Source organism: Periplaneta americana, chromosome 7, assembly GCF_040183065.1.
Source record: "Periplaneta americana isolate PAMFEO1 chromosome 7, P.americana_PAMFEO1_priV1, whole genome shotgun sequence".
In the NCBI taxonomy this organism is placed as follows: Eukaryota; Metazoa; Arthropoda; class Insecta; order Blattodea; family Blattidae; genus Periplaneta; species Periplaneta americana.
In genome coordinates this window covers 84479880-84502466 of record NC_091123.1, presented here as the reverse complement: position 1 = coordinate 84502466, position 22587 = coordinate 84479880, and the positions used below count along the sequence as shown (strand labels likewise).

Sequence of the window (22587 nt, the reverse complement as noted above, 5' to 3'; positions counted from 1 at the left end):
TTAGTTAAAAAATATTATACAGTTCACAAAAGAAGAACAAATATGTATATTTAATATATGAAGATGTAATTTTTGTTTAGTATTAAAGCAAATGTTACTTTAAAACTGCGTAGACGTACTTATTTGTGGTGGTAGGCCTACTGTCGTGATTATAGGTCTTCTCCTAGTTTGCATCGCTGCTATCTTGGTGAACCAAAAGAGGTGGCTCTTTCTGTGAAGGCTTTTATACAGGATTGGAGTTGTACTGTATGTACACACATCGTTAACGAACATTTGCGGCAGATTGTTTGTGTCGTGCCGACTTCTGTCTTGAAGATTTAGAGGTTTTCTAAGTTGAGTCCTGTGTATGGGATCCAATAAACGAAAACCATATAAATAGAAATGCAGTGGCGGACGTATAGAAGAGAATTCATGAACCTATAAATTTTGACTGCACCATTAAAGAATTAAAAAACAAAAACAAAAAATATTCATTTAAGGAAATTTCATTTAAGGAATTTCGAACGCTTTTTTTTTTAATTGATGCAATCTCAGATATCAGGAACTGGTGCAGATCAAATCTATCAGCCAAACTACACCATTGTAACACAACATTGAATACAGACATAAAAAGTAACAATTACAAATGTTTCTTCTGTTTTTATTAACTTTATATAGGCTTACACTTTAAATTCACATTCTCCTTTAATTTATACAATTAGCAGTATTCCTTCTCGACTTGTATCTGATAAGTATTCTGCAAATTCAACCCTTATTGTCTTCACTTTCTGAGACGGCCTTCGTGGAATTTTCTGAAGAGTTATAAATAAATAAAGAATTCTACGAATTTGTACATTATTTCTTTGATAATAAAATAAGCTGAACATTTTAAATTTTTCTTAATTTTATTGTATCATTCAACACTTCGACAGTCATTTTATATACTTCAGGAACACTCAATAATATGAAATGTGAAGAAATCATAAATAAAATTATAAACTTTTGTAGCTGTCACCACTGGTAAGAAATCGAAGTGTTACTCCTAGTCTGACCTTTGCTGGAATTTCCCTTCTTCATTGCATTTTTGAAATGTTAGGTTTATTGCTTGAAATAAGTAGGCTTACTCAAAATCTGTCGGCGACATCCTACAAAAATTGTAAAATTCTTCTGACGGTCCTCTTACTATGTTAGCCAGCATATCGTTCCCATGTTACCTGTAAGACCTATACTTCCAGTGAGAATTGTTACGTAGATTTTTAATTTTTAAGCTTTAACTTGTCTTGTTCAACATTAACGCAACGATACCATCACAATCCACTTCTGAATCGCACAAAAATAGTTGCCTCTTCCTGCCCCTCCTGTATGTTTGTATTCGAACGGCGAATATCGAGTATGTGTGGATGTTAGCATTGTACACAAATATTCGGTTACGAATGACGAATATTTGTTATAGTATGTGTAGAACCGGCTTGAGCATTTTACATGTTAAGGCCCCATTTTCCTCACATTACTTTAGTGCGGCCCCCTCACCTTAGTGTAGAATATGAATCGTCCATTTCCGATACCTATTAAGCCCTTCCAACAAAATTTTACAGAAATGAGGAAAAACTGCCATTTGCTTCCGAATACGCTTTTCTGTAATTTCTTTGTTTAGTTTTATATGGTAATTTATTTCCATCTGATCTACATGAAGTACTGAAATCATACTGTAATAGTTTCTTTTTAATTAAATATTTTCAGTTGACTTAACGGTGACTTAATTACTGATTTATTATTTAAAAAAAATGTAGACTAGAATTAGTCTGTTACTATAGTATATTAGCATCATTTTATCACTAGCAAGAAAAATGCAGATGGAACATAAAATTTACAAGAACTATGACTCATGAGTGGCACATTAAGTTAAACAAGCCTTTTAAGAAATTATTTTAATAACACAATTAATAAGATAACGTGGATAAAAGCTAAAAAAATATATATATATTTTTTATAATTCTGTTTTGCTAATGCATAATAATTATTTTCCATTTTTCACTTAAAAGTTTATCATTCTATCATCTTGATTTGGTAGTTCACCTATTTCACTATTCTTCTGGCTGTTCAACTCCTGTTTGTTGTGTTAAAATTTTGTAAAATAGAAGATCCTCGTAACTCTCCCATTCAGGCTCATTGTGTTTATTTAAGAGAGTTGTGATATCTTTCATTTTCGTCTTTTGTTTAGCTTTACACTCTTTTCAATTTCTGTGGGCTGAGTTTCCATGAATGAATTGCCTCTTCTGCAGATACGTTTTCCTACTCCATCATCAAGGTTGCAGGTTTGCTCGCCTTGAACAGTTACTGACTGAGTCCGTAGTGGTTTTTTCTTGATAATGTTCCTTTTACATCTTTAACTGGAAATTCCAAGCTGAATAAGGCTTTACTATATCTTTTACAGCCGATTTCCAATCAGACACATATTCCCAGTTTTAATACAGTCCCAAACTGAATAATATAATTTGTTCATAGTCAGTAGGTTTCAAGCTAAGGCTTCTTGCTTTAACTTGCTCCTCTATATGACCAAACAATCTATCGGGAGGTATAAACGAGTGGCCAACAATAAAGAACAGTACAATAATATTCTTGGCAATTTTTGGAGATTCTTTGACTATCCAGGTGCATAGCATACCTAACATAATGTGGTTTTTATTTATTAATTTAGCAGAAATGATGGATTCAAAAAAGTGTGAATGTAACTTTGATTGAAACTGTATCTTCTATAATTCACTCTTTTCTAATGGACTTAACAGGTTTTGCTGCTGTATACGCTTATTGACATAACGTTTTATGGACCTGTAACAGTTCTGGGGTTCTGGAATTGTAGCCAACATTCAGTCGTAAATTTGAATAGGAAATAACGTTTATAATACCTGTGAATGTGGCTTAAAATGTGTAAGACAATGCCAGCTATCAGATGATGTACAAAATTCAAATTTGAATTTTTGTGAACTTAACGGTTTCTGGAAATGGGCGACTCATATGGAACATAGTAATGTGCAATTTGGTTTATTTTAAAAACATCGCGAAGGTCTAAATGGATTAGGATTTGACATTAGGATATTGTGGATCTGGGTAATCTGTAATATTTTAAAAATAGTTTTGTCAATTATGCAAATAATTAACAATATTATATTAAATGTTACCAGAACAATGAAAGGAGTCCATAATTGTACCTATTTTTTAAGAAGGGGGACAAGACTAACTGTGGTAACTTTCAAGGAATATCACTTTTGCTCAAGTCTTACAAAATTTTATCCAATATTCTTTTGAGAAGATTAACTCCGTACGTAGATAAAATTATTGAGGATCATCAGTGCGGTTTTAGGCGTAATAGATCGACTATTGATAAGATTTTTTTGTATTCGACAGATATTGGAGAACCAATGGGAGTATAAGGATACAGTACATCAGTTTTTCATATATTTCACAAAGGCATATGACTCGGTTAAGAGAGAAGTTTTATATAATATTCTTATTGAATTTGGTATTCCCAAGAAACTAGTTCGATTAATTATAATGTGTCTCAGTGAAACGTACAGCAGAGTTCGTATAGGCCAGTTTCTATCTGATGCCTTTCCAATTCACTGCGGATAAAGCAAGGAGATCCACTATCACCTTTGCTTTTTAACTTCGCTCTAGAATATGCCATTAGGTAAGTTCAGGATAACAGAGAAGGTTTGGAATTGAATGAGTTACGTCAGCTTCTTGTCTATGCGGATGACGTGAATACTTATTCATTCATTCATTCATTCATTCATTCATTCATTCATTCATTCATTCATTCATTCAATATGCTAATAAAATCCACAAACGATTAGGGAAAATATGGAAATTTTACTTGAAGCAAGTAAACCGATTGGTTTGGAAGTGAACCCCGAAGAGACAAAATATATGATTATGTCTCGTGACCAGAATATTGTACGAAATGGAAACACAAAAATTGGAGATTTATCGTTCGAATAGGTGAAAAAATTCAAATATTATCTTGGAGCAACAATAACAAATATAAATGACACTCGGGAGGAAATTAAACGCAGAATAAATATGGGAAATGCCTGTTATTATTCGGTTGAGAAGCTTTTGTCATCTACTCTGCTGTCAAAAAATCTGAAAGTTAGAATTTATAAAACAGTTATATTACCGGTTGTTCTGTATGGTTGTGAAACTTGGACTCTCACTTTTAGAGAGGAACAGAGATTAAGAGTGTTTGAGAATAAGATTCTTAGGAAAATATTTGGGGCTAAGAGGGATGAAGTTGCAGGAGAATGGAGAAAGTTACACAACGCAGAACTGCAGACATTGCATTCTTCACCTGACATAATTAGGAACATTAAATCCAGACGTTTGAGATGGGCAGGGCATGTAGCACGTATGGGCGAATTCAGAAATGCATATAGAGTGTTAGTTGGGAGACCGGAGGGAAAAAGACCTTTGGGGAGGCCGAGACGTAGATGGGAGGATAATAATAAAATGGATTTGAGGAAGCTGGTATATGATGATAGAAACTGGATTAATCACGCACAGGATAGGGACTGATGGCGGGCTTATTTGAGGGCGGCAATAAACCTGCGTGTTCCTTAAAAGCCATTTGTAAGTTTATTAAATATAAAACTTATGATGATGATAATGATAATAATAATGCCATCACTATTATTATTGTTATTGATATTATTATTATTATTAGTATTATTATTATTATTATTATTATTATGTTATTTATTCCAGATATAACATGAAAGTTTTATTGGGGGATTTCAATGCTAAAGTAGGACGGGAGAATATTTTTAAACCGATTATTGGAAAAGAGAACCTACATGTAACTAGTAATGTTAATGGAGTTAGGTTAGTCAACTTTGCCATACCAAAAAATTTAATTGTCAAAAGTACAACATTCCCCCATAAGGATATACTTAAAATATATAGGGCCTACTTGGACTTCTCAGATGGATTGACACACAACTAAATAGACCACATCTGATAGATAAATGAAGACATATAATAGACATTCGATCCTTCAGAGGGGCACACTGTGATTCTGACTATAATTTGGTAATTGGAGAATTGAGAGAAAGATAATTATCAGTAGCCAAGCGAATAGAGCAACAAGTTAATATCAGGAGAATCAATATTCCAAAAATAAAAGATGAGGAAACTAATCAACATTATAAGGTCGAAATTTCAAAAAGGTTTGCCACTATAGGAAGTTCAGACGAAGTTGAGGAGGAATTAATGTTAATAGCGTGTGCGAAAGTATCAGAGATAATATCAACATTGCAGCTGAGCAGAGCATAGGTTATTATGAAACAAGAAAAAGAAATCCTGTTTGATGAAGATTGTTGCATGGTAGTAGAAAGAAGGAAACAGGCAAAATTGAAATTCTTACAGGATCCAGTCCAGGGGAATAGAGATAATTATTTCAATGAAAGACGGGAACCAAGTCGTACACTTAGGAATAAAAAGAGAGATTACTTGAAGGAAAAACTGAATGAGGTAGAAACAAATAGTAAGAATAAAAACATTCGAGATTTATATAAGGGTATATAGGAATTTAAGAAGGGATAGCAGGCAAGGGTAAACGTAATCAAGGATATGAATGGTGACTTGCTTGCAGACTCTCATTCCATCATGAACAGATAGTAAAACTATTTTGGGCGACTGCTAAATGTACATAGCCCAAATGGAAATGATCGGGACGAAATTGAAATACAAACTGCTGAGCCACTTATACTCGAACCAACACTTTCTGAAATCAAAATTCCGATAGAAAATCTGAAAAAGTACAAGTTCCCAAGTATCGATCAAATTCCAGTAGAAATTAATACAAGAGGGTGGAAACGTATTATCTAGTGAAATTTATGAGCTTATACATGCTACTTGGGAAAAGGAAATTGTACTAGAACAATGGAAGGAGTAGAGTCCTGCAAAACCTTAATTATACAACGATACTGAGCGCCTGACGATGTATGCAGTATGCAAAGCTCTTCCACCATGCGGACTGCCTTATTATTCGGTTTACCGAAGGCTCGATTTGTTTCTGTGTCCGAATTCTGGAAAATGAATAGGACATGCCTTTTTTAAATATATCCTTCCCTCTCCTATTGAGATAGGGAATGGATTTAAGCACGCTTGACTTTCGTTACCGGTACTAAATGCACTTGCCTCTAAATTGAATAATTAAAAATAATTAATCAATTTTTTATAAAATTATCTAGAAAAGCTATACCAAAGAAGTCAGAAAATGGTGTCAAGGTTTCTTAAATACAAGAGAGCAGTACTCTGATGCGAGGAAATGTAAATGCTTATAACTGTAAATTTAGGAGTTGAAAATTAGAAGTGGTTAAATTGTGTTTTCTTCAGTATAAAAGAAACACACTATTTGCAATAACTTAATCAAAGAAAACTAGTCCCTTTCAGTAACCATTATTTAGATATTTTAGCTTTATATCTGAAGTCTGACTGGTGTAATCTGTAGCTAGTCTGCGATGTATGCAATGGAGGGGAAAAGGAACTGGTCACCCTACCTCATTTCTATCTGACGCTTTTCCAATTCACTGCGAGCTAAAGGAAGGAGATGCACTATTGGCTTTACTTTTTAACTTTACTCTAGAACAGCGTTTCTCAAACTGTGGTCCTCGAGTTCTGCCCTTGTGGCCCTTCAAAAAAAGACAGAAGAAAAAATAAAATTCAAACGAATTGCGTATCACGTTATAGCTAAAATCTCAGAGTTTGGAAATGACACGTGGCAATCGCCTTTAATTTTTTCTCCCAGTACTAATATTTTATGAAATTTCTTATTCTACCCGTCTACCCACTTCCCACTTTACTCTAAGCAACAAAAGAGGGATTTAAAGCATCATGAACGTGGCGTTTCTCGCAATCTTTTCCCTGCACATCTGGCGCCGAGCCTGTAACCCAGCCAGGGACCACCCGAATTCATGAACCTTTTCATGTATTGATGACTTTCTTAATAGTTTTGGCGACACCCAGTCTGCACATTGAAATGGGCACGTACTGTACTTTGTACACCAATAAATAATAGAACGTGGAAAATTGCATCTTTACTTGTTGAAAATCGGGCATGTTTCTGCCTTAATTTTTTTATTTGTTTTCCAGATAACGATATAAGAAATTTTAGACTCCGTCTATTTTAAAATCCGACAAGTTTACTTTTCACACTTGCGTGTTTCGTCTCTAAGTGCCGTTTCAATTTCGCGGGTTTCACACACTCGTTTGAAAGCACTTCGTAATAAATAACGCAGCGAGGTTTTGGTTCACTCCCGTTGCCACACCAGTAAACCCAAGTTCCAAATAACTTTTGTCATATTTACGAAAGTATTTTTTTCTTTGAACAGCTACCACTAGGACTAGATTTTTCTTTAATGGCACTATAATTAATATATTTCTCCACACACAGCTTATGAACTATTATCACTGCCTAAATAAAGCGTATCATCATGTTCCTTTCTTTTCAAAGATCCGAATCTAAACCAGTTTTCCATTATTTATAATGGGTATTATTTAACAGAGACATGGACAACTACTGGCGTGTACCACATAAGAAGGATTTCAAACAACTAACTGCTAACAGGCAAGCGATGAATCAACAATGTACAGAATTTGTTATAAGTTACTTGTGATGGGCTACAAAAAATATAATTAGAAAAGTATTATAATTAATTAAGTCTATTTTAAAATGTAAGTACACTGGTATTAAAATATGCTACAAAAATGATAAAATTTGCTTTCGAAGGGAACAAGAGTCAGATGGTCCGCGGAACTATTCTGACTTAAAAAGGTGGTCCCCATTTCAAAAAAGTTTGAGAAAAGCTGCTCTAGAATATGCCATTAGGAAAGTCCAGGAAAACAGGGACTGTTTGGAATTGAACGGGTTACATCAGCTGTTAGTTTATGCGGATGACGTGAATATGTTGGGAGAATATTCATAAACGATTAAGGAAAACACGGAAATTTTACTTGAAGCAGGTAAGGAGAGAACCATGAAAAAACAAAGTATGTATATGGTTATGTCTAGTGACGAACATAGTACGAAATGGAAATACAAAAATTGGAAATTTTTTCTTTGAAAAGGTGGAAAAATTCAAATACATCGCAGCAACAGTAACAAATATAAATGAACTCGGAAGGAAATTAAACGCAGAATAAATATGGGAAATGCCTGTTATTATTCGGTTGAAAAGATTTTATCATCCAGTTTGCTCTCGAAAGAACTGAAAGGTAGAATTTATAAAACAATTATATTACTGGTTGTTGTGTATGGTTGTGAAACTTGGACTCTTACTTTGAGAGAGAAACAGAGGTTAAGAGTGTTCGAGAATAAGGTGTTTAGGAGAATATTTGTGGCTAAGAGGGATGAAGTTACAGGAGAACGGAGAAAGTTACACAACACAGAACTGCACGCATTGTATTCTTCACCTAACATAATTAGGATCATTAAATCTAGACGTTTGAGATAGGCAGGACATGTAGCATGTATGGGTGAATCCAGAAATGCATATAGAAGAAATGCATATAGAGTGCTAGTTGGAAGACTTGAGGGGAAAAGACCTTTGGGGAAGCTGAGACGTAGATGGGAGGATATTATTAAAATGAATTTGAGGGAGGTGGGATATGATGATAGGGACTGGATTAATCTTGCTCAGGATAGGGACTGATGGCGAGCTTATGTGAGGGCGGCAATGAACATCCCAGTTCCTTAAAAGCCATTTGTAAGAAAATATTATTTTGTTCGCAGCACTCTACTAACGAAAAAGATGGGCGAAACTCTGGTCATTTTTCGAGAGATTTTTTTGCAAGAAATAATAATTGATTAATTTTTTAAGTTGACCTAATTTATTTACAGTAACCTCACTGAAGGTTTTGATTTATCTCTAGAGAAAATCCAAACTCGTGTAGGATTCAATTGACTATCACACGATTAGAAGAAAATATATAAAGATTAGAAGAAATAAAGTACTCTAATAAAATAAAATATTAATTGACTCACTAAAATGTCTTGAAAATGTATTATAGTACTATCTCTATCTCATCATTACAAATATTCCGCTAGATGGCAGTAGTGTGATATGATAAGCTATTCTCTTGTTACTTGTTGTGCCAACCATACAATCTTCATTGAACTCTAGGCTATATCGATTACCAGTCAGGAAGCTTTGTTTTGTTGATTCAATTTCATTTTTATTAAAACGGTTGCATCTCACTTCAATTATCAATATATATTAAAATAAAATAAAATGCAATATAGTTAAGTTAAATAAAATTAATTGAAATGTAATAACTCAAAAGTATTAAACGGATACTAATAAGATTGGGGATTAATACTGATAACAAGAGGTTGCTGCATAGAAAAAAAAAGGTAGGTTTTCGATCAGTGTTACTGAATCTAGACTAGACCTGAGCGTAAATAGCTCAATTGAGTTACTGCAGACTACCCCTTAACTCTCCACTCCACATTCCACGGCAAAGACAGTTATGTACCGATACAAGTAGACGTAAAGGCAAGCATTGCTGAGTGACGGATTGTATGAGGTATAAGGTACGCATCAAAGCTTTCGGCTATCGCTGATCGCCTAAAATCCACCAGTGATGCACAGTGCTTTGTTGTGTGTTCGTTTTTAAAACGGTGAAGAAAAAGGACATGGGCGGGGGTATCTCTTTTTCTTTTTCCTTCCGCTTTATGCCCAGCATTGATCTAGATAATACAAAATTACAAATTATAATTATAAACAATGTAATGAATGCATTAACTTTGAAAAAATATATGCGTGTATTAAAAAATGTGTGACTCGGCGATTCAAACGCATCAATGGAGGACCGTCACTGACTGGAAGATCATCTGTCAGATGCAATAGAACTTTATATTGTAATAATCTCGTAATGTTATGTAAGATCTACCAGTACTATCGCTAGTTGCAAGACAGAGGCTGTCTTATGTATTTCAGCAGAAAATGAGTCTTGTGAACGTTATTTTAGTAAAATTAATATGTTTCTAACAAACCGCCGAAATCAGCTTGATCCAGACCGCGTTAGAGATCTACTGATGATCAACAATAACTATACAACTCCACATCAGTGAACAGTTCTGATTATGTTTCAGGAGAGTACTAAATCCATAATAAAACAAAGCGTATTTCTGTCTTTAAGGGTGCTATGCATAGACATTTCGCTAGCCCGCGCTACGATCGTGCTAAACTAGCCCCGGCTATCGACTGATTACTTGTACAGGATTCATATCATATCTTATCGCTAACACTGGTTTATGAATACGAAACATTTTAGTTCGCTGATCATCCACCGGAAGCCCGCGCTAAGAATGTCTATGAATATGGCCCTTAGAGTTTTGTTTGTTGTAATTAACTTCAATTAAGTAATTAGAACATTAAAACCAGGGACGTATGCAAAGGGGGGCTACTAGGTTTGAACCCCCCCCTTGAAGTAAAAAAAAAAAAAAAAAAGCGACATTTAGATTTGAATATTTTTTTATCCATAATCGTTTTCTCTTGTCTAACGTTTCACTGTCAGGGCAACAGTATCTACTGTACATCGATATAAGGCACAGTCCTTCTACCCCTCCTTCAGTATAGTCCCTATGCTTGGTGCTGCGGCACGTTTGAATTATAAGAATGCTATCTTAAAGAGAGACCAATCGCCTAGTGCAGACCTTGTAATAGTAAAATATAACACAATATGAAATTTAACTTGTTGTGAAACATATTGAAAAGGTTGTTCTGCAGTACAGATATTAAGTATTGTACATTGTCGATTTTAAACCAGTATTCACCTGTCCGTTAGAGTTCTGAATTTTTTGTAAAATATTCGTTTAACGTTTTGTGTATTTGGCAGTTCATAATATTTTAAATATAAATGAAGATTTCGGGGGTAAATAATGATAACCCAAATGTAGAAATTGCATAAGTTTTAATTTTTTACTGTAAACACCAGAGGATTGCCATATTTTTCGAGCAGCATAATTCAATATTTGTTAATATATTTACATAATTATTTAACCAAATCAAAGATAGTGTGGCTTATAGGCTGTTAACAACCAGAAAACTGCCAATCTCAATTTTGAGGGTTATCACTATTTACCTCCGAGGTCTTCAAATGTATAATATTATAATAATATTAATATAAATATACCATAAAATAATAATAATAATAATAATAATATACGAACTTTAAAATACCGATAATGTAAACTGTAAACAATTATAATATTGACCTTCCTCCTTGACAAAATTCAGCGTACACCACTGATTAAAACTATATGTAATTAATTGATCACATTTTTATGCCTTCGATATAGGTGTACGGAAAGTTAGTAACAGTTACGTAGTAATAAGGTAAAACGTTATTTGACATTTCCAACTCAGTTATGATGCAAATAGGCAGTTAAATGTAAGAATATTCTTTTAATTAACATTTCCTACTGAATAACAAAAAAGAGAGGAATATACAGATATTTAATTCTTCTAAAAATAATGACTACAAATACCGTACCTAAAATATTGATGAACATTCAAGTGGCGAAATAAATAGTTATTTAATATTTGCAAAATACATTCATTTCCGGTTTATTAGTCAATCCGTTCACGAAGTACTTGCTTGGGTTTGGGACAGGAGAAATGTCATGGCAGACGCTGCTCGAGCAGGGCAAGCCTGCACTCCCTGCATGCTTGTTGCTCGGTCAGACCGAGCAAGAGGATTATGAACAGTTTAGGGGCTCGAGTCTTTCCAACGATAAGCGAACTTGATCGAGTACAACTATTGTTTTTACTGCTCTACAACCCATATCGCTTCCATAGTATTTTCATTTTACAAGTAATACTTAGAATTTAATAATAAACTATTAACACAGTCTAGTATATACAGTCACGAAGCTTGAGTTGATGAGGGACTAGGAACAATAGACTGTGCCGGTCTGTTTCACATGGTATGTGATGAGGCGATAGTAGCGATCTTAGTGGTTAGAAACTATCAATGGATGCATATTCCCTAGGTATTAAGCTTCGTGACTGTATATACTACTGTTCTATTGATACGTCTCTATTTTCTATCACATTAGCATACTGATTTTCGTAAATACTGTACAAAACAATGTTGGAAACAATTGCAATAGATGAAAATTGTGAAAAATTAAAACTTTACATCTATTTAAACTTTAGACCTATCAATATTCTATAAATTGAGTATTGGGCCTTTTCCGGCAGTAAAAAGACGATCGGATTGTGATGTTGAACATATCACCTTTTGGCGTGAAATTCACGAAAGGATAGTAACTACACTTTCCTACCTCTTACGCTCTGTACACTACCAACCTTTCCGTTACAGCCAAGAAAACTACTGTAAGAGTTGGAGAAATAAACTTTTTGAAATAAAATTTTTATTATTAACTTTTTTAAATAGATTCCGACAAAAGTAGGCATCATAAACAAATACATATAGAATTTCCCTGATAAGACAAAGCAATATGTCACCCATCAACTTGGAGATTATTTTTATCTGATTTCTCAGTTTCTTAGCGTAATGTGTACACATTATAAGCTATTTATGAAAGCCTGGATTAAAATAAAGTGAGATTCGTTTTGTCTTCTGAAGGTAAGTTTTAATTTCGGATTGTTCACGTTCACGTTTGCCAATTTTGTTTGTTTTGAAATAATTGTGAATGATATTTTCTGTTTAGGCCTATTTAATATATGAGACCGCCTAAAGTTGTCGTTATGCGCTTTTATGAGATCAAAAAATTGTTGAACTTGCCTGCCATATGTCTGTCCGAGCTTGGAATATGTAACGAAAGGGCCGTGGTGACAGAGCCATGAGATGATAACGACTCCTGCAGCATCTGAATCAGATCTTCGTCTATAAAAGAACTGATGTCGAGGTAGTGCACAGAGAGGGTTTATCTTGTTAGATATACAAATAGAAGTCTCTTGTTACGTAACCGTACGTCACACACCTCCGACACTCCTACAAACTAGCGGCGTATGTTTCCGCGACTCCCTACCCGATATGTTTTCAGATCGATACTGCGCATACTTGCACTGGGAAAAAGGTAACGATTGCGCAGTAACTGCCAGGGTTCAGAGCACATGCCCCAGTCGTCTTCAATACAGAGCGTACTCCACAAAGGGCGTACAGGTCTCCTTTGATCTTGCTTGCTCCAATTAAGAGATCAGGCGCACTGGCCCGTTCCATCCTCACGCTTGTGAGAATTGTAGACAAACACCAAATACAGTATTTACAACTCTACGGATTCCTCCGTCGTGCGGTAGGAATGACTGTAGAGTTACCAATTTAAGGCATAGCAGGACAGTTACAAGCAATTACTGACGAATTGAAGAGGTACCCCGAAAGAGAGCTCCCCTCAGAAATTTATTTGTTATATCTATCGTAAGATATTGGAGAAAAAATGGGAGTATAAGAGTACAGTACATCAGTTATTCATAGATTTCAAAAAGGCGTATGACTCGGTTAAGAGAGAAGTTTTATATAATATTCTTATTGAATTTGGTATTCCCAAGAAACTAGTTCGATTAATTAAAATGTGTCTTAGTGAAACTTACAGCAGAGTTCGTATAAGCCAGTTTCTATCTGATGCTTTTCCAATTCACTGCGGGCTAAAGCAGGGAGATGCACTATCACCTTTACTTTTTAACTTCGCTCTAGAATATGCCATTAGGAAAGTTCAGGATAATAGACAGGGTTTGGAGTTGAATGGGTTACATCATCTTCTTGTCTTTGCGGATGACGTGAATATCCTAGGGGAAAATCCACAAACGATTAGGGAGCAAGTAAAGCGATAGGGTTGGAAGTAAATCCCGAAAATACTAAGTATATGATTATGTCTCGTGACGAGAATATTGTACGAAATGGAACTATAAAAATTGGAGCTTTATCATTCGAATAGGTGAAAAAATTCAAATATTATCTTGGAGCAACAGTAACAAATATAAATGACACTAGGGAGGAAATTAAACGCAGAATAAATATGGGAAATGCGTGTTATTATTCGGTTGAGAAGCTTTTGTCATCTAGTCTTCTGTCAAAAAATCTGAAAGTTAGAATTTATAAAACAGTTATATTACCGGTTGTTCTGTATGGTTGTGAAACTTGGACTCTCACTTTGAGAGAGAAACAGAGATTAAGGGTGTTTGAGAATAAGGTGCTTAGGAAAATATTTGGGGCTAAGAGGGATGAAGTTACAGGAGAATGGAGAAAGTTACACAACGCAGAGCTGCACGCATTGTATTGTTCACCTGACATAATTAGGAACATAAAATCCAGACGTTTGAGATGGGCAGGACATGTAGCACGTATGGGCGAATCCAGAAATGCATATAGAGTGTCAGTTGGGAGGCCGGAGGGAAAAAGACCTTTGGGGATGCCGAGACGTAGGTGGGAAGATAATATTAAAATGGATTTGAGGGAGGTGGGATATGATGGTAGAGACTGGGTTAATCTTGCTCAGAATAGGGACCAATGGCGGGTTTATGTGAGGGCGGCAATGAACCTCCGGGTTTCTTAAAAGCCAGTAAGTATTATTATTATTATTATTATTATTATTATTATTATTATTATTATTATTATTATTATTATTATTACTATTATTATTATTATTACTATTATTATTATTATTACTATTATTATTATTATTACTATTATTATTATTATTATTACTATTATTATTACTATTATTATTACTATTATTATTATTATTATTATTATTATCAGGGAAAGGATTTATATGTAAATACATATTTACTTATAAAGCTAATATAATTTATATTTTGCATTATCTTTATGTTTCACAATGTGTAGGGTTGAAAAATCCTACTTTTATTTTCCATATTTTTCCATATTTTAGAGTTTAGTACATATTTTCGTTAATTTCCATATATTTTCCATATTTCATATAAAACAGTCCATATTATATTAGGTTTAACAATAAAACAAAACAAAATTCCATTAACTTTTAAAAATACATTTCAACAATAGAGATTTAAACACATGTTCAGTAATCCCTTTAACATCAGAGTTATTTGAAAATTAGCAGTCCTATCAACAATGGGAAAGTAAGTTACAAAACTGTATTAATTTAATTTAAAATTTTTAACAGACTTCAGTTGTGCAGCTCAACAGTTAAATGCCAGTCAGAGTACACATAGGTTCAGTTTTGTAAATCATACTATAAAGACGGTAAATATGCCAAAAGTACGTCATTCAGTCAATTTAAAATCAAAACTAACAAGTTACATTTCAGAATTTAAAGAAGATGGTTTATCAACTGACAATAAAATATTATTTTGTAATTTGTGTCAGTGTGCAGTATCATCTACACAAAAGTTCCTGGTGCAACAACACATTACAACTAGTAAACATCAGGCCAACAAACAACTAAATTCCAAGCAGAGACAATTGTTTTTAACACAACCAACAACATCGAATGTAAGATCTGAGTTTAACATCGACCTGTGCCGTTCTCTCATCTCTGCTGATATTCCTCTCTACAAACTAAAGAATAAGGTCTTCAGGGAATTCCTTGAAAAATATACTCAACATACAATCCCGGATGAGTCAACACTTAGGAAGACGTATGCTCCATCCATCTACGATGAGACAATACAGAAGATAAGAGATGAAATTAAAGATAGTTCAATTTGGGTTTCCATTGATGAGACTCCCGACAAAGAAGGTAGACTTGTTGGTAATGTAGTTATCGGTTTGTTAAGTGAACAATATTCTGAACGAATTCTTTTACATTGTGATGTTCTAGAAAAGTGCAATAACAAAACTATAGTTAAACTGTTCAACGAAGCTATGGGTATCCTGTGGCCAAAGGGTATTATGTACGATAATGTGTTATTCTTTATTAGCGATGCTGCCCCTTATATGGTCAAAGCTGGACAAGCATTATCTGTTGTATATCCTAAATTGACTCATTTTACTTGTGTGGCGCATGCATTTCATCGTGTGGCAGAAGTGGTCAGAGACAATTTCCCTAAAGTAGATTTGTTGATTTCATCAGTGAAAAAAGTATTTCTCAAAGCTCCCAGTAGAGTTAACGTGTTGAAAGAAATGTACCCTGAAATTCCATTGCCACCAAAGCCAATTTTAACTAGATGGGGTACATGGCTAGAAGCAGTTGAATATTATGCCGAACATATAGACTCTATTAACAATGTTCTCCTTGCATTGGACTCTGAAGATGCAGTCTCAATTGATACTGCGAAAACAGTTACCTGTGACATAAGTGTGAAGAATGACTTAGCTCACATTCAGCATACATTTTCATGCATCATAAAAACGCTCAAAAGTCTCCAAAATAGGCACCTTTCACTATCTGAAAGTTTTGAAATTATAAATAGTACTGTGGAACAACTGAATCGTGGTAGAGGTAAAGTTGCAGATGCAGTAAGAGCTAAGGTGGACACTGTACTTTCAAAAAACCCTGGATATGAAGAACTACAAAAGGTTGTTGCTGTGATGAGTGGTGAATCAACAGTGAAGATTAACTTGGACTTATCCCCAGCAGACATTGTGAAATTGAATTATGTACCAGTTACTTCTTGTGACGTCGAACGCTCTTTTAGTCAGTATAAATCTATCCTCAGAGACAATAGAAGAAGATTCACTTTTCAGCACTTGAAAGAAATGTTTGTAACCTATTGTTATGGTAACAGACAATAAAAATTGTGTTTTGTTGAAACTACATTGGAAGATAAGGTACGTCCATTATATTTTTTGTTTAGTTTGATTAAAATGTACCAATATTTAACGTACATAGTCATTTTTTTATAATTTTAAGTCCATATTTAATTCCATATTTTGGTAAAAATCCATATTTAATTCCATATTTTGGTAAAAATAACTACATATATATTTACATATTTCATATATTTTTAGTCCATATAAATCCGTTCCCTGATTATTATTGTTATACATGTTAGCAGTAGGACTTTTATGAAACTTTTTCTCAAGATTTTATGAGTACTGGTAATGAATTACATAATTTTGATGACTCACGATGCAGTGTAGTAGCCTATATTTCAATGTTTACATTTTAGCTCGAATGTAAGGTAGGCCTAATCAGAAACTGAAACTGATTACTCTGCTAAATTTGAAATTGAATGAATAAGTGCTAAACTTATAAGCCTCTTAAACTTCCGAACTTTCGATTAAATAAAAGTAATAGATCATATGTGTGCTGAGATATGCACATTGTAGCTGAAGTTAATTGCTTAAGGATCTGTCCAATCTTATCCGCGTTCTAGTCACGTAACACAATTACTTACCATAATTTTGAAATACGGTGTAACTCATTCATAGTGATGACGAGGATTATGAGTATTATTATTACTGTTATTATTGTTGTTATAATAATAATAGTAATAATAATACTAATTATTATAATTATTATTATTATTATTATTATTATTATTATTATTATTATTAATCATACAATAACTTTGCTAATATAATTTGTTTAAGAAACTCTCAAAGTTTTTACTAACATATTAAAAACATTCAATGTGAAAATTCCTGGTTACACGATGTAAATCAACACTATAATCAAATTCTTATAACACTTTCTCCAACATATGGATGCAATTGCAGCAATGATCCGATGTCCTACTTCTTAAAGATCTTGGGATAGAGGTGGCACATGAACTGCATTTCTCACATACCTCCAAAGAAAGAAGTTAGAAGATGTCAAGTCTGGTGACCTGGGAGGCCAAAGAAGATATACGAGTTCAGCAGCGGCATCATGTCCAGTCTAACGATTTTTTAGATGGTGAATTCGAAAATATCTACAAAACCTGTGTGCCATTGTTACTGAATTTATTTTCGCAAGCTGGATAAGGCAAAAACGATATTTATCTTGTGGAGTTTCAATTTTTCAAAACTTCCCGCCATAACAACATAAAAATAGGTTTTCCGAAACTTATAACTTGAAATTTTGAGATTTTGACTATGGAGTAACATGTAGAGGCCTACCATGTTAATTTCTCATTAATATGCCTACTTACTTAGTAATAACCATGTGAATGTGTGTATGTGTGTCTAAATTAACATTGATACAAAATATTCTCCTCGAAGGGCATACGATTTTATGTTTTATTTGATTATATAAATTGTATTCAAAATACTGACAACAAATTGTTCAAATTATGAAGAGAAGTGAAAAGATGTTTCACATGAAATATAGGTCGTGTAATAAGGACTAAATTTTTACTGTACACTATCATTGTACTTGTATGATACTGAGAAATTTGACAAAGCCGAAAATTATATAGGGAAATTCTGTAAGTTTCCTGAAGAGCTATCACATTTTCTTTCTCCGATTTATCACTATTATTATAAAATTACTGAAAGTTTGTATTCCTTGTTATATGTAGCAATGTTTAATATGAAACACTCACTCCAATCATTTCAATTCGTTATAAGAGACGAAGAGGAAGGCAGAAAATAGGAAAGATTGAGGAAAGCTGAGTTTGCAGTGAAAGACCTGCCCTTGGGGAGAACACTGAATGAATAATATACTGTAGACTTCAACAAATTTTCCAAGTATATGAATTATTTAACAAGAAACAAGAGAAAGTCAATGCTCGAACATAGACTATCTTCGATAGATGTTTCATGAAAGGTAAAATTCCGAAACTTGCAATACAGTTTCCCAAAGATCTCCCTAGTATAAGCTGCAAAACTAAACTTTTATCAGCAATGAGCGACACGAAAAGATTAGAAACATAATGGTTGTTAGGGAAGCAGTTTGAGTAAAACAGTTTTGAATACCTTAAGGTTCAAACTCGCACTTAAAATTAAGGTTTAACCTCACCTTATGGTTTACCGAATCTAATGATTCCTTTTCAGTACTTTCATGGTAATATTTTTACTATTTACGAGCATATCGTTCGGTTTTCGATATTACTGTTTAATATGTTATGATGGCGGTGCCTGCGAAATCTCTCCTTCTACGCATAAACTCGTACGAATAAATATTCCGTTCGAGACTCTAGAATAATCGACAAAATGTAAATGTAAATGAAGCAAAATATTAAATTGCTTACAATAATAAAATGACAGCTCACTATTAGATTAATTTGCCAAGTTCAGAATGTCAAAATTCCATTAAGACTGTCTTACGGAATTGAATCATTTTTGTGTAGTCATGAAACAAAATGAAAATATTATATTTGGCGTGAAATAAGTCTGCTAATTATAGGGATTTATATATTTTTATAGTTTGTTTCAAATTTTAAATTATTATTCGAACAACTGCATGACACAAAATACTAGGACCGTTATTCTCAAGCAGGTGCATTTTCATCTTTTTTGAAAACTGAGCCAATTGTTTTTAAGCGTTAAACAATTCACAAAAGTTAACTCTGATGAAACTTGTATAAATTTTATCTGAATGAAACAAAATCCAGCAATATTCAAAATCCTTTCTGAAATTAACAAGACAGCACTTGGAAATACTTCAACACGATGCACATATTTTCCTCATTGGAACTCGTTATCTTTCACTGTTTATACGATTTTTTACTTTCCCCAGCGTTTATTTTACACATGTTACTTGTCTGTAAGAAGGAGAAAAGACTAACTGTAGTCTCTTTCGAGGAATATCACTTTTGTTGACGTCATACAAGGTTTTTTTCAATATTCTCTTGAGAGGATTAACTCCATATGTAGATTAAATTATTGGGGATCATCAGTGTGGTTTTAGGCGTAATAGATCGACTATTGGTCAGATTGTTTTGTTGACAGATTCGAGAACAAAATGAGAGTATAAGAGCACAGTATATTTATAGATTTCAAAAAGGCATATGACTGGGTTAAGAGAGAAGTTTTATTTAATATTCTTACTGAATTTGGTTCAATCGAAACTAGTTCGAATAATTAAAATGTGTCTCACTGAAACGTACAGCAAAGTCCGTATAGGCCAGTTTCTGTCGGATGCTTTTCCAATTCACTGCGGGCTTAAGCAAAGGTTTGGAAGTAAATCCCGAAAAGACAAAGTATAATATGGTTATGTCTCGTGACCAGAACATTGTACTAAATGGAAATATAAAAATCGGAAATTTATCCTTCCAAGAAGTGGAAAAGTTGAAATATCTTGGAGCAAGAGTAACAAATATAAATGACACTCGGGAGGAAATTAAACGCAGAATCGTCGTCTTCCTAACAAGTATTAGGCCGAGTGGCCTGTTACGGTCTCAAACTAGAATTTTCGAGGCTTCTGTTGAAACTTGAAAGCAATGTGAAAATGACGCTCAATGGGTTGCTAGCCCAGAGAGGTGCAATTGGTGGAGTTTCCACCAGAAATAATAAATAAATAAATAAATAAATAAATAAATAAAAAATAAATAAATAAATAAATATATAAATAAATAAACGCAGAATAAATATGGGAAATGCCTGTTTTTCGGTTGAGAAGCTTTTGTCATCCAGTCTGCTCTAAAAAAACCTCAAAGTTAGAATTTATAAAACAGTTATATTGTCGGTTGTTCTGTATGGTTGTGAAACTTGGATCCTCACTTTGAGAGAGGAACAGAGGTTAAGGGTGTTTGATATTGACGTGCTTAGGAAAATATTTGGGGTTAAGAGAGATGAAGTTACAGGAGAATGGAGAAAGTTACACAAAGCAGAACTGCACGCATTATATTCTTCGCCTGACATAATTAGGAACATTAAATCCAGACGTTTGAGATAGGCAGGACATGTAGCATGTATGGGCGAATCCAGAAATGCACGAAGAGTATTAGTCGGGAGGCCTGAGGGAAGAAGACCTTTGGGGAGGCCAAGACGTAGATGAGAGAATAATATTAAAATGGATTTGAGGGAGGTGGGATATGGTGATAGGGACTGGATTAATCTTGTTCAGGATAGGGACCGATGGCGGGCTTATGTGAAGGCGGCAATGAACCTCCAGGTTCCTTAAAAGCCAAGTACAGGGATATCATTTTATTTTTACTTCAATTTTTATTGTATCTGAGTTTTTGAATGTACTTCACTCCCACCCCTTCTACTAATGAAGTTCAACCGTCCTCCACACAGATCCAAGACCGCATATAGTCATAGTAGCCTTACGGTCATAGTAAACAGTACATTCCAAAAATATGTTCGTGTTTTCCAGTGACGAAAGAGCTTTCAATATTGAATCAATTTCACACAGGTACTGTCGTCCATTTACCTACGTCGTATTCCGGTTTCCCCCACCAGCTTTTATTCGCCAGCTAGTGGCTGGGCTGTCTTAGCTCTTTTCTGAGAACATTAATTTCTGTTAGGAATTTTACTTCTACGTAATATTATACAACTATTTAAAATAACTGAAATAAAAGGGCCTAGTTAAGTAATTAACTGTTACGTGATTTCCTCCCTTTCTACGACCCTACGACATAACCACATGGACGGACAGTAGATAGCATGTCTGAGTAATTTTATCTGTTCGGATCGGACAGAAGTGAAGATTGAATTTACAGTATGTAAGGCAATCTTTTATAGAGTAGGTACAGAATTATTTCAACATGAGTTACTAGTACGAAGGACGAAACTGGTAATTGGAATTAGATACAATAATCTATAGCAGTGGCGGCTCTACAATAAGAACTGCAGAGCTGCAGAACCGCTATTTAAATGGACCTGAAAAAATTAAAAATGTAAAACGTGCTTTTATGTAATCTAGTTCACTGTTTCATTTATTTTTCCAATTCATTCGCCTTCGATTCGAGATTTTACTGTCTCTAGGAGCCTTGAACTGCTCGAGAATTTTAGCTGTAGTGTACTTTTTGGATCTGTGATCGGTAGTTCCTGGAGCTCAACGAAGGGTAGTCGGCAGCAGAAAACTGATTTTCTTCACCGTCCCATAAGACTGCATTAGAGCTGCAACCAAAGCAGATCTCTCCGAATATACAAAAGAACCGTCAACACCCTCATCTCTTTATGACCTGCGTTAGAACACATAGGCTTCTGGACTACTGTATATCATTACAGTTCCAGTGTGTTATAGTACTGTGGGTGGTGTGATGTGATTAGTCAGTGTGTCTAAGGAAATATTTTATATTAAAAATGAATGAAATGAAAACCTAATCGACCAACCCTTTTCGAAATTAAAAGAGAAATTGCATATTGACTTAAAAAATTAGGACGTCCTACACAAAATTTAAATATTGAAATTTCTGAAAAAAAAAAAAAAAAAGTCGAGGAAATCATGTAGCCTATTAGTCATTTTAATATCGAAATGTGTAATGGAAACAATTGGTTTTTTGCTGTGTTCATGAAAACGCTTTCTCCCCCACCCGTGTATTCTTTTTAGAGGAGAAAATACATGGACAAACACCGGAGTGAAGGATTTAGTTAATTTGACTTAAAAAAAACTAGAAAAGCATGTGGGACACATCTCCACTACGTGGCTAGTTGTACCAGGTGGGAGAGGTGTAGCGCACGGATGGTTGGAGTACAATTTCGGGTGCACAGTCAACTTCGAGAAGGAGCTGTAATTACACGCGTTATCCGATTTAGATGCAATAAACAGCATGCGTTTGCTAAATACAC

The 22587-nt window shown here is 34.2% G+C and overlaps 1 protein-coding gene across 2 annotated transcripts in view; it reads right to left on the bottom strand.

Annotated features, from left to right (window-relative positions):
• The window catches only part of LOC138703240 (uncharacterized), a 133044-nt gene extending 120011 nt beyond the window's left edge, over positions 1 to 13033 (bottom strand). For both annotated transcript variants that reach the window (XR_011333009.1, XM_069830962.1), the window contains exon 1: positions 12790 to 13033. The gene's annotated coding sequence lies outside the window, so the exon portion shown is untranslated. The remainder of the gene's footprint in view (positions 1 to 12789) is intronic.
• Positions 13034 to 22587: the final 9554 nt, after the last annotated feature.